General features: G+C 47.1%; 1 long non-coding RNA gene across 3 annotated transcripts in view; it reads left to right on the forward strand.

The window, feature by feature from the left end:
• The window catches only part of LOC113264411 (uncharacterized), a 119916-nt gene extending 115183 nt beyond the window's left edge, over positions 1-4733 (forward strand). For all 3 annotated transcript variants that reach the window (XR_008956615.1, XR_003319659.4, XR_007191493.2), the window contains one exon: positions 2881-4733. This is a non-coding gene — a long non-coding RNA (uncharacterized LOC113264411). The remainder of the gene's footprint in view (positions 1-2880) is intronic.
• The last annotated feature ends 9343 nt before the right edge of the window (positions 4734-14076 follow it).

Genomic DNA, 14076 nt, shown 5'->3' on the forward strand with positions numbered 1-14076 from the left:
TTCTCTGCTCTAAATGTAAGCAAGCAGCTCTGCCCAGTCCTGAGTCTCTCTGAGCCATTCTTGAAAAATCCAAAAAACCATGGGCCCTTTTATCCCTAACGGTACTGCAACTGGATGGAAGCACCTACAGGGGGGAAAGGCGTCTCCTCTACATCATTTTCTTTTTCTTACTCCCACCTCACCCCAGCCTTCTCCTTCCTCCTGGTGGCCAAACAGAAGCTGAATGCATGTAAGAAAAAGAGGGCTGGGGGCCACCTTCCTAACTCAGTGGGGTGTCAGCTCTCCAGGACAAATGTGACTTTCCGTTGGTTGAAAATGGTACCTACCCCTAAGAAGACTTATGAGGAGTAACTGAAGTTGTGTAAATAAAAATACATGAAAATAATGCAAAATAAAATAATGCAAAAAAAAAAAAAAAAAAAAGTCCCTGGCACACAGAAGACATTTTCTCCTGGGGTTAATTTCTTTTCTTTTTTTTTTTTTTAGGGAGGTGGGGGAAGGGCAGGGGGAGAGGGAGAATCTCGTGCAGACTCCCTGCTGAGTGGAGATCCTGACTCCGGGGCTCTATCTCACGACCCTGAGACCTGAGCTGAAATCAAGAGTCGGATGCTTAACTGACTGAGCCACCCGGGGAGGCCCCTCTCCTGGGTTTTAAAATATCAAAAGTGACAAGATTCCTTTTCTGGTTAAAGGCACCTTTTCCAAATATTTCTCACTGCTCCTAGGGAAACTTCCCGATGGCCTGTGAGTCCAGAAAAGACTGCTGGGGTAGCGCCCCTCCTTCCTATGGACTTTATATGGCTCCATCCAGTCCAGAGCACAGTCCAAACTTAGAATTTTTTCCTTTCCTGCTCACTTGCCAGGCACTTGGGGATGATGGACTGCCCATCTGTGGGTTTGGCCAGCTGGTGCCAGAACATGGGGGCATGGTGCCTCTTCTGAGCTTTTTGCCCAGGGCAAGAAAGGACAGAGGGTGTCCCAGCCCACCCTCCTGCCCACGAGGCCAGGGCATTTCAGTACACTCACTGCCCTTGGCTTGGACAAAAATAGAAGCTTGTTTCATCCACCCCATGCAAGGTCTTTTCCGTGACTCCTCCTCCCCAGAAATCCCCACCAGCTATTAGGAAGCTGGTCCTCCTCCTCTACCCCATGGGCCCCGCCCCTGCCACTTTCCAGAACCGCTTCCTAGGCAAGCACTGGTCAGCCGCTGCATTCCCTTTCCTTTTGCCCCAATTTCAGCACAGGTGCTGCATCCAGGCACCCTGACAAAGCTGTCCCTTCTCCAATCTGGCCAGACGCGGCTCTGCATAATTGTGCTCTGCTGTCCACCTGCTCCCCCGCGGCTGTCCCCGACCCCACAGCAGGTGCGGCCCATTGCAAAACCTCCCAGGCCGAGTGAGGAATCAGAAATGCCAAACTGGGTTACATAAGTGGGTTAGGCAGGTGGCGGGTGAGGTACATTCTATAAGGAAGTTGTGAGTCAGGAGCCTGGCAACGTGAATTCTCAGTTCTCAGTTTGGTTTCATTTCAACTAGCAGTTACTGAATGTCTGGTGTGTTCTCAGAAGTGTGAGAGATGATTCTAGATGTTGGAATACAGAAGTAGAAGGAAGGCTGTGTGAACCAAGCCCCGAGGACACAAATACCACAAGACACGGGCTCCAACTCAGATAGTCCTCAGTCCACGGGGGAGTCAGACACAGGAAGCAATACGTACACTACATTGTGACCGGATGATAGCGACAACACATGCAGGGTACAGAAGGAAAAGGAAGTAATTCTTTCTGGAGAGTTTTGAGTGAGGAAGAGGTGATGTTTAAGCGGGGTTTTGAAAAATGAATACAAGTTGGCTAGGTGGATAAGAGCACTGAAGAACATCCTGTTAGAGGAAACAGGGTCTTTGAACTCCCAGAGGGTGAACTAGAGGGGACAGTGCACCAGGAAGGAACCCGAGGGGGTCTTGGTACCCCCCGTAATCTCTTTCAGCACCCTTCGAGGCCATCTGTACTAAGCAACCTGAGCAAAAATGGTGGCCTTGCTCTGTGAACTCCACTTCAGTCCAAGTCTGTACCCTCCCCTTTCAGTTCTGTGTATTAACCTGAGTTGCCCCTGGGGCATGTGGGGCTTCGGGGACGAAGAAAGTGACAGATCGTTCCAGACAACTGGGACAGAAACAAGAATCGATAAGACCTTAGAAGGCATTGGATGCCATGTGAGAGGGCTTACATCTCATCCCGAGGGCTGGAGCTTACAAACTAGTGGCCGTGAGATGATTTTTTTTTTTTTAATCCTAAGGACTTGTTTTGCTATGCTCTTACAAAGCTTTACAAGTCAGTACCTTCCTGGCATCCCTTGGGAGAATCAGATCTGACATCACTGGATTCATGGTCTTGTACTGAGCTGGCCCAGGTCACAGCTGCCTCCTCTAAACCAGGTGGGGGCTCCTGTTGGCCCCAGTCCCGGCTGTTTCCTCAGGCTTCCAGGCAACCTTCTGGGCCCTGTGGGCATTACTAGTTTTAAGTAGGAGAGTCCAATGGTAGGATTTGGATTGATAAGATTGGTGGGTGATTGGATTTGAGAGGAGGGCATCGGAAACCGGGAGACCTGTCAGTCAGCATTAGGAAGGACAGGACAGATTCAAGTAACATCGGAAACATGCCCCTCATGGGTCCAGGTGCAGATGTATACCCACACTCTCTAAATATGGCAAAATAGCTCCTGCTTCCTCAATGCCTCTGAGTTCTTGGATTTCTTACGATTTCTTTACCCTTTCTAGATTTATGTTCAATTTAAAGATGATTTCTTTTGACAGAAGAGGGAAGTACAAATATTATTTTTTCTAGGGCTCACTGGGCCTCTCTGTCCCCTTCTCTCTCCTCAGATATGAAGCCGGGTTGTGGCCAAAAGAGAACATCAAATCCTGGATCATCGATTTTCTGACCTTAGAGGCCCCTTTCAGGATGAAGCCTCATAATTTTCAAGCTTCTCCAGTGTTCATCCCCCAGAGAAATGTGCCCTATTCTTCCCATAATCCAGCAAACACCTATTAATTAACTGGAGGGGGAAAAAAAGAGAATTGTAGGGGAAGTATGATGGGGCAGTAAAACAGTAGGTACCCTCACTGACCCCAGGGCAGTATGTAATCCACCGCAAATCTCCTCCCAAATTACAACAATGGCTTGTAGAGGAGAGGAAGAAGAGAAACCCTAAATTTTATTCCTACTTCCAACATCTGCTCCCTCTCCATTGTTGGGTGACCCGCCTAGAGTGGCTCTTGGTCTCCATTCCTGCAGCAGGTTGGAAAAAAGATTGTGTAATGTCAGTCAAGTACCAAGCAATTGAAAAGCAAGTGGTATTATTCATCTGGAAATTGATCTAGCTAGTCTTTGTCTCGGCTGCTAGAGCTAATTTCATTCACAGGTGCCATGTTATTTACTGATTTAACCATCTCCTTCAGTACCACTTCTCAGCATTGCACTTTTAAGTAAAATAATGTTCTTGTGTGTGTGTCTTGATTACACATGTCACCGGAGACAGAAATGAAGGTTTAAAATTTCCTGCTAGGTGTTTGCTCTTCCTGGCTCGGATCCGGCACGGCTGCCGGCTATCAGGTTCCATACACCAGCTGTGGTGTGGTGAGTGGGGGGCAGGGACTAGAACAGAAGCTCCCTCATTCATTCAACAAACATTCTGTCATAGGGTGGGTTCTCAAGGAAGCAGATCCCAAGTCAAGGACTTGAGAGCAAGTCCTTTACTGGAGAACCAAAGAAAATGACAGTTGTGAGGTGAGGAAGTAAGACAAAGAAAGGAAGGCAGTCAATCAAGGGTGCATTGTTGGGTCATCTGGGAAATTTGGGATCTGGGGTAGAACACATGCCTCAGAGTTATCTGACCCAAGCGCTGAAGGAACTGGGATATTTGTACATCAACTCCCATTAATCATTGACTGAGAACTGCTCCCGGGGAGCATGAACTCCCTGGAAGTTCAGCCCGGCTATTGGAGTAGGCAAAGCAGGCTTTGGTGGCCAGAGAACGTGCTCAGCCAAAGGAGTGCAAATACTGGCAGCTGGAACTGGGACCAGCCTGGGCTAAAATGATAAGGACAAGAAGCTGTGGGTGGGGCAATGACAGCATCTGCTCCATATTCTTTGAAGACTTCCTGTGTGTCAAGCAAAATCAAATAATGACTACTAAGATGGACTTTGTTTCTGTCTTCACAGAGTGTGCAGCTTAGGGGACGAGATAAACAAGCAGGCAGTACCCAAAAGATGGGACGTTTTGTGATGGTAGAAAAGAGAAGTGTGTCAGGGAAGGCCTCCTGGAGAAGGTGTCATCTAAGCTAGATCAGCATTAGGACTAGAAATAGTCTCATTTGGGAGGATTAGCATGTGCAAAGGTCCTGAGGAGAGTGAGTTTGTGGCAAGCTTTCAGAAACCACAGAAATTTGGTATAGACAGAATTCAAGGTGAAGATTCTGGAGGAAGAGCAGATGATGGAGAACTTGGGAAACTGTTTGGACAGTTCCTAGAGCCAGTTTCTTCCTAAGACCAAATCTACTTCCAAAGACTATTTCAAGTCCTCAAGTGGTTGTCCCTAGAATCTTCTTCTCTATTTCAATCGTATGTAACCATTTCTTTTATGCATGTTCTAACAGAACAGAAACTTTTAAACACTTTAAACAGAAAACCTAACAAAGGTTTGTTTGATCTTGTTACCGATTAAATTAACATATAATTGGCAAATTATTCCTATTCTTAGATTCAATGGCTGCATCAAGTAGTATTTATAAAGAGCTCTGGCCTTGAGAGACTCAAAATAAGTAATGGAGTGTGGCATATTGTATTTCCGAAAGATGGTTACTGTGATACTTCCTAACCCACACTCTTTACAATATGATTGGGTACTCCTCGCATTGAGAGGTGGGCCCTCTGTTTCTTCCTCTGGAACGTGATGGGCTTGTGACTACTGTGGCAGTGACACTGTGTGACTTTTGAGGCTAGTTCATAAAAGGTAAGCCCCACCTTGGTTTTCTAGGGGTACTTGTCCTTGGAGCTCTGAGCCCCCATGTAAGAGGTCGGAGGCCGCCATGCTGTGAGGTCACAGGAAGAGGTCGTGTTTGGTATTTCTGGCCCATTGTCCCAGCTGCGGTTCCAGCTGCGGTTCAACTGCCAGATATACGAGTGAGGACACCTCCAGATGACTCCTGCCCCCAGCCGTTGAGTCACTCTCAGGCTTTGAACTCTCCTAGAAAGTAAAGCTTCATGTCTTTTGCTTAGAGGATATCAGAATACACTCAGTATGATATGAGGCAGTAGGACAACCTTTCCTCTACTTCAAAGGGGGAACCCGGGGCAGGATGTGGGCACAGGGAGGAAGCCTCACCATGGAATGCAAATAGAAGACAGAGGGGAGCCAGGGAGAAACGAGGCCACTGGTGACATCATTTGCTACATAAACCCTTGCTGGAAACTAGTCCTAGCTCTAGACTTCTCAGAGTCCTTGATTATGCGAACGAGTTTTATTTAGATTTTCTGTGGCTTGCAACAAAAAGAGTCCTAACTGATAGCAAGGGAGAGGATTTGTTATCTGTCAAGGAGATGAAGCATTTCAGGCAAAGGGAAAGGGAAACATCTTCCAAGTATCTATCATGGTGGGCAGCACCTGTTGTGTAAGGGAGAAAAGTTCTCAAGCCAAAATCATGCGTTTGCTGTAAGTTTCCCAAAGTTACATTTTTTTCTTTAGTTGGTGGACAATGTGTATAAGCCCACTGCATGACAGGCACTGCGCTGTGTGTTGGGGATAAGACAACAAATAAGACAGTGGGGGTCCCTGCCTTTGTGGAAGTTGCATTCCAGCTGGAAACACAGACATACGGTGGTTACAAATAGGACGAGTGGGTTGCAGGAGGAACGGAAGATGATCTAGAAGCTGTAATGGAACCTCCCCTGGGTTGAGAGGAGGGGTGAAGACAGGCTTCCCTGAGAAAATGACATTCAAGAAGGGCCTCAAAAATGAGTGAAGATTTAGTCAGTCGAGGGTTGGGGGAATATTCGAGGTAGAAAGAATAGCACATATTTTGCTATAGGACTTCTAAAGACTTAGAAAGTATAAATGTGCATTGTGAACCCCAAGAGGGGCTGAGGTATGCAGTGTCCCCCAGGCTTGTTGACATGGTGCTGTGATTTAAAGAGCATCCCTTAGTACTTAGAAAAAAAGAGGTGTGGCTTCAGGAAGGAACAGAAGTGTTCTGGGGGCAGAGGGGACATGGTCCTGATTCAGGTAAAGACCTATGTATGAGAATAGAGGGTGATGATAGATGATAGATAGATAGATGATAGATAGATAGATGATAGATAGATAGATAGATATGAATGAGATGGATGGATGGTGGGTGGATGGATGGATGGATGGATGAAGTGTGGCTGGATGGATGGAGGGGTAGATGGTTGGATGGATGGTTGGATGGTAGATGTGCGGAGAGAGAAATATTAGATAGAGGGGTCAGCATAGACAGGACTTTGAATGTCAGGATACATAGTGTGTTGGTGTCTGAGTGTTGAGTCATGGCTGAGGTTGTATGTGAGAAATCTGGGAGCAGGAAGGAGGGGTGCAGCGATTCAGGCATGAGGCAATGAAATTCTAATGGGACAGTTGGGGTGGAGGGGTAGAGAGAAAGGGATAAATTTAAAAGACACTGCAGTGGAGGAACATGCAATTAATAGATATCAAGTGAAAAGAAGGACAAGAGGAAGCACAGTTTAGAGGCTAGTTTTTGGGAGGAAGAAGATCTCTAGAAAGAAATGGAAAACATCTTTCTCTCTAGCGATTAATAGTTCACCGTGCAAGGCAGAATAATCTCGAGTCACCAGGTTCCTAGGCACTTGCCGGATCATTGGCGGAGCTGGTGAACCTGGGAAGCAGGGAGAGAAGACAAGCGTTATGGTAAATAGAAGCTTGGAGATTTCCAGTGGGTTTGAATCATCTGTGTCATCTATTACCTTGGCCCCTGAGAGCTGCCTCTATTTTTGTTCACAATGGTCCGCATGAGTGACATGTCTACCTCAAACCTGTGCAGCCCCGTTTCAGTAAGAGGAGAGAGTGATAGAAATTTCCTTTCAGGTCAGGATGTTATAACAGATAAAAAAAGAGAAGATATTTAAGAGAAAAATAACCCAGCAGTACACCATTCATCAATTTCTCCCTCTCTCTCCCTCTTTCATCTTGCCTGACCTAATACCCTGAAACATCCATGATAAGAAATATAGGCGCAGATAACTTTCTATGGAACAGGATTCTCACAGAGCACAACCATGATTAATCTAGCCCCGCACACAGGTGATGTTTTTATTCCTTACCTGCCACTCGTTCCTCTAGGGAATCGGCGCGCTTCTCTCGGCCAGAGTCAGGATCCGCCGTGCGGGCTCCCTGGAGATCACGGCCGGATGCACAGTGCTGCCTGTTGAGAACTCTTTGAAAGAGTCTTCCAGAAACCCATGACCCCGAATCCTTCTGCCATTCCCTAATAATTACATTTGAGGTTGAGTGCCACCCTTGACACAAACATTTCTTTTGGTCTCCCTTTGACCTCCTCTACAAGGAGCTGTCGTCAAATCGCTGTCACCTGGAGTCCTGACTCATGACTCAGAAATGTCCAGTAGGGCTTTGCTGGGGTTGGAGTGAGCATTCACATTCCATCGGATTCAGGGAAAGTCCCCCGAGCATCTCTTCTGCACCAGACACAGTGCTCAATGCTGGGCTAGACTAGTGACAGGGACAGACGTGGGACAATTAACACAGAAACGAAACAGCCTGTGACCAGGCCTACGGAGACTGGAACTAGGGGCTGAAGACACAGGAAGGGGATTAAGCCACACGTGAGGAGGAAGTGACACTTGACCTTGCAAAGCGAGGAGGATTTTGGCGGGTGCAAAAAGATATCCAAGCAGAGAGACCAGCAAGAATCTCTGACCTTATTAGAGGCAAAAATAACAAGAGTAGGCCGAGTCTCCGACATCAGGGAGCAGAGGGAGTGGTGTGGCTTAAGATGAGGCTCTGGAAATGTCATGCTCACTTCTTTACATAACGATACAATAGCAGCGGGATTTTTTTCGTTTTGTTTACTTGTTTTTATTTTAAAATGCATTGTAAACATTCCTCTTTAGAGCCATATCAGATACAATAAACATTTAGAGAGGTTACCTGTTACAAAGGCAAGCAATTATCTCTGGAATCTGCTCATCTAAATTCTCTTCTAAATTGTGTGTCCAAAATCTCTGTTCCTTAATTACTAGTTATCTTGTTTAATCAGCAGACACCCTGCCTCTTCCTTCTGTCCCTCGGCTAGAAGCTGCAATAGATACCAGGTTTCCCCAGTAAAGTAAAATTTGGTATCAAAAAGACTCAGTTTCCATTCATTTTAGTGCCTGACTAAATCTAACGCGATTTATTTTTTGTATTATTATGTTATGTTAGTCACCATACAGTACAGCGTTAGTTTTCGATGTAGCGTTCCATGATTCATTGTTTGCGTAAAACACCCAGTGCTCGTTGCAATACGTGTCCTCCTTAACACCCCTAACAGCAGAATCCTAAGGGGTGTTTACTGTGTGCTGGGCACACTGCTCTGTGCGGTATTGGAATTTTCTTTCAATTCTATACAGCCTACGGAGGCAGTGAACGGTATGACTTTCCATTTACGGGCAAGGAAGCTGAGACTTGGAGAGTTTCCGTAAGGTGTCTGAGGTCACAGAGCTGGCAGCCCTCACCCCAGCTCTGCCTGCCCCCCAGCCCAGGCCCCACTCCCTCTGGCTTGCAAGCTGGGAGGGGGGTTATGTGCTAGAGTCTCCAAACCGGGGGGCCCCTGGGTGGCTCAGTTAGTCAAGTATCTGACTCTTGATTCCAGCTCAGGTCATGATCTCGGGGTTGGGAGATCGAGCCCCATGTGGGGCTCCATGCTCAGCAGGAAGTCTGCTTGAGATTCTCTCTCTTCCTCTTCCAATGCCCCCCCACCTCTCTCTCTAAAATAAAAAATAAATAAATCTTAAAAAAAAAAAAAAAAAGAGGTTCCAAACCTGGCTGAGCTCCTAAAGTACACAGATTCTCTGACTCCGTTCCCAGAAATGTGATTCAGTGGGTCTCAGGGTGAGCCCAATGCTCTGTACTTGAAGAGACTTCCCCGGGTGATTCTGATGGGAAACAACATAGTGCCTGTGAACCTTGCAGGGCGGCTTCTGTCCAAACCTGCCTCTGGAGCTTGGCTGCCTTTTCAGTTCCCATCTCAGTGGGAAGGATGTTTGACACAACTTAAAAGTCGGGTCTTCTATACCTTGCCCTGCTGCCACCAGCTTTCTGATTTTGGATGAGTCACGTGGCCTTTGGGGTTTTCATTCTTTGCATGTCAGAGATGGGGGTGGACCAGATGACTCCTGATATTACCTCAGACTTCATCATTCAACAATTCTGCTGAGCAATGACACAGTCCCTGCTATTAAGTTATGACAAATTCAGTAACTGGATTTCAGAAATCTATATTAGTTTTCTAAGGTTCCTATCATAAAAGATCATAGACCGAGTGGCTTGAACAACACATTTACTGTCACACGGTTCCAGAGGATGGAATTACAGAATCCAGGTGTCAGCAGGCTGGTTCTTTCCGAGGCTGTGAGGGAGCATCTGTTCTAGACTTCTCCTCCGGCTTCTGGTTGTTTGCTGGCCATCTTTGGGGTTCCTTGGTTTGTAGAAGAATCACCCCAACCTCTGCCCCAATCTTTATATGATGTTCTTCCTCTGTGTAAGTGTGTGTGTGTGTGTGTGTGTGTCCAATTTTCCCCTTTTCATCAGGGTACCGGTCATATTGGAGTAGGACCCACCCTAGTCCAGTATGATTTCATCTTAACTAATTATATTGAAAACGACTCTATTTCCAAATAAAGTCATATCCTGGGATACTGGGAGTTAGGAATTCAACACAAGAATTTTTAGAGGACCCAATTCAAAACACAACGAAGTCCAAGTGAAAAACACCACTAAAAAACCACCACAGTCACTTGATATCCAGTTGGACCTCTACGTCGGTCAACAATATCTGTTGCACACAATAGAATCCACGCATGCCAATTTGAGGCGGGGAGGAATTTACTAAAGGATGCTTGCTAACTGCAGAGGGGCTGCTGGGTAGGAAGGACACCCACATTGCACTGTGGTCCTGCCGTAGGGCCTACTGCTAGACAGACACACAGCTCCCGGGGCATCTGGATGCAGGATCTGGGCCACCGCCGCCCACCACAGCCAAGGAACGAGCCCCGTGCGGGGCCTGCTGCCTTGCATGGCTTCCTTCATAGCAGAATCCCACGCAAGCGTGTCCTATATTCTCTTAGTGAGATTCTTCGGCAAAACTATATTGAAATGAAAAATGTACATACCCTTGACTCAGCAATCCACTCCTGTGAATTTTGTCAGTGCCCAGAGATATATTTATGAATATGCTTTGAGTGTTGCTTATGTAAACCCAAACACCTCAATATCCATCAGTGGTAAATGGTTAAATAAACCATGATAAAAGTATGCTCAGGAGTGAGGCTACGTTAAATGTAATGATATAAATCAGTGGTTCTGAGCTTGGTCATACCCCCTGACCCGTTTTTATAATAAAGGTTTATAATGCTCCCTTTACTATCCTGAAATAGAATTCATAGATAATATAACCTACCCACATGCTTCTTTAAAAATCAATATAATGGCACAATGAATCACACACGTAAGTTTCAAAGATCAATATATTGCCTTCACTGTAACAGAAAAGAGAAAGGGAAGGAGGGGAAACGACAGTGAAATGTTTCACTATATAAACGTACAGACAGGTGCCTGTAGGAGACATACGGAAGTCAGGGTTGGCTCCTATGTGTGGAATCACCGTGACTGTCCCAGGCACAAATGTAGACCCTTCAGCTGTGTGAGCTGGGAGTTCGGGTCTCATCAGCTGCTTTGCTATTGATGATGGGATTGTCCAAAATGGACAAAGCCAGGTACAGCCCTCCCTAGATATCCCTCTACATTTCTGGAATATGTAATGTAGGTTAAAACCTTGCAAAAATTATTCGTGTCTAAATTAAAACGAACTTTGGATCTTAGCTCAAATTATTCTAAACAGGCTTTTCAACTTCACAAATGTCCGGGTTGATATTTTAAAATTATGAGGGTTACCTCTTCATGTGAAGGACTGACTTATAGGACATAGAATGCTCAGCTTCACTGGGCCCCCACCAAATTCCAAGAACCCCCCCACCCAAATAGACAGCCCCCACATATCTCCAACATACTTCTGAGGTGGAGGAGAATGCCTGCTTTGAAAACCAATTACCACTGATCTGTGTTCATTGACAAGGAAAAAGGTCTACAATAGGTATTTTTATTACAATGGATGGTTAAGTAAAAATGTTGGCATAAGGATCAGTGTGTACAATGTGATTCCGTTTTTGAAAAAGGAAAACCATATATAAAGAAAGCTGATGAAAGAAAAATGCGTGCGTGCCCTTGTACACCAACACAGGAACAAATCTCAACGTCTATAAACGAACCTGAACCGTAGTTATCTCTGGCGATGAGATTACAGGTAATTTTCACGTTCTAATGTCTTTTTCTGAAATGACTGATTTTTTAAATAATGATATATTATTTTTATAATCAGAAAAATGAAACTATTTCCATTTGGCAAACAAAAGAAAAAGTCTGGTCTCTCAGCTTCAGCGCTATTGATATTTGGAGCTGGATAATTCTTTGCTGTCCTGTGTACTGTGGGATGTCCAGTAGCAACCCCAGCCTTGACCTATCAGCCACTCCTAGCACACACCACCCCCACCCCCAGACGCGAACAAGAACCTTTCCAGACACGCCGACTGTCGTCCTATATTGAGAATCATTACTGGGGAGGAATCTGAGCTCAGACTCTGGAACCCCGCCGCCTTGGTTCTAATCCATTCGTACCATACGTATGAATGGTTCGCACCATTCGTAATCTGGGCAAGTCATGGGATAAGTCTGCTCAGTTTCCTCATCTGTAAAACAGGTGATGGTATATCATAGGGTCGCTTGAGAATTAAATTAGAAAATGACATTTGAATGATTAGCACAGTTCCTGGGATATAGTAATTAGCACAAAAATGTAAGCTTTGATTATGAAAAGAAAAGGTCTCCTTCTAGTTATGGGGGGGGGGAAACATTCTGAATAGGTAAACGTACCAGGTATAAGGAAGGAGCCGAACCCCACACCCCACTGTCCTCAAGAAACTGGACTCTTCCCACTGGGTCCTGGAAGTCCCTCTCTGGCCTGGTTCTTTCCCAGGACCCGAAAAAAGTCTGAGCAATGTCCCAAGCCTTTTCTGATGCCCCAGCTCCCAGAACAGTCTCATTTCCATAATTAAAATGTTTAATCTTAGGGCGCCTGGGTGGCTCAGTCAGTTAAGCATCTGCCTTGGGCTCAGGTCATGACCCCAGGGTCCTGGGATAGAGCCCCATGTCGCACTCCCTGCTCAGTGGGGAATCTGCTTCTCCCTCTGCCCCTCCACCCTTGTGCTCCTTCTCTCTCTCTCTCTCTCTCTCTCTCTCGTGCATGAGCCTGCGTGTGTACTCAAATAAATATATAAAATCTTTTTAAAAAGTGTTTAGTCTTATGTGTAAAACTCCAAACTTAATTCGAAGGTGATATTCCCCCCTCCCAAGCTGCATGGGGGAGGGGAACTGGGGGGCTTCTCTTATTCACCTGTTCCCCTCAAGGCTGCCCCGGGGACCCCTCCAGGTTCTGCTTATGTGAGGAGGGACAAAGCCTTCTGTGACTGGCCCTGCATGCTCTGCTTTGAAGTCCTCTGGCCTTGGCAGATGTTCAAAGCCATGTTTTTTGGAAGAGGGGGTGTTCCTTTGTTTCTCAGGGACCCTCCCACGGCCGATCCTGCTGCAGGTTCCAGGACGCAGGTGACACGCTCCCCCCTTGCTGGCGGCCTGAAGCTCCTTCTGCGCCAGGGTGCTCACCCTCTGGGAGCTGCCCCACTCCAGCAGGCGACGTCCAGTCGCTTCAAATCTAACCTTCCAGAAGGAGGACCAGCAGCCCAGCTTTCTCTGGTGGGTAAATTGCGTCCTGGGCTGAGGGCCTCAGGGCAGCGTGGGTACTAGTGCAGAGCTGTCCCTCCGCACCCTACCCTGAGGGAACCCCCTGGAGCTCTGCCATTTGGCTTCATGTGAGAAGGAGCAGCCTGCCACTTAGGCCGTGGAGCAAGTGGGGAGCGATGAGGGGTGAGGGTGAAGACTCTCTCGCTTCTTCCCCGAGGAGTCGCTGGCTCTTGGCTGCCCTCGCCTCGCAGGGGACCGTTAATGCTGGTGGGACCCCGGTGGGGGTGGGCAGCCAGACTCGCATCGCTCAGGGCATGCGGGATGTGGTCTTGGAGGCCTCAGCCAAAGCACAGAGAAAGGGCTCATCTGAGCATCCTGATGGCCTCACCTCCTGGGTCACCTCGATCACAGATGGCTTCTTTGTGGCCTGAGGGGTCCCCCCTCACAGTCTCTGCTTCTTCTCAGCAAGGCAGCAGCATTTCTGGGAGGCAGGCCCCAGCGAATATCCAGCTCATCTGGAACTTCGTGTTTCACGGGTGACAGGCTCCTTAACCGAGCAGGAGGGATTTCTCTAGAAACTAGGCTGCCCAGGCACCATGCCAAATGCCGCCAGTAATGACTCCCCGGCTACAAGGCTCCTTGGGAAGTCACATTCAATCCCCAAGCCCACACATTTAATGTGAGCTGGGCCAGCGCCAGACTCGGAAATGTACGAAATAACCGCACAGTCAGGTGATGAATCAGATCCCGCCGGGCCTGAAAAAGCCACCTCAGCTCCAGAGCGGCTTAGCTGATGGCCAAGAAACACTTCCAGAGCAGAGGGGTCTGGTTTGCTGTAGGCTGAGGCATTTAGATGTTCTCAAGTACAAAAGTGATTTATAAATGCGGTGGAGGGAACTTGAGGACAACTGAGGCTTCTAACGGGCCCCTGGGGTCAAGTGAGAGCAGAGGTTCTCCAGGGGGGTCTCCAGACCAG

Source organism: Ursus arctos, unplaced genomic scaffold (genome assembly GCF_023065955.2).
Source record: "Ursus arctos isolate Adak ecotype North America unplaced genomic scaffold, UrsArc2.0 scaffold_31, whole genome shotgun sequence".
Lineage (NCBI taxonomy): Eukaryota > Metazoa > Chordata > Mammalia > Carnivora > Ursidae > Ursus > Ursus arctos.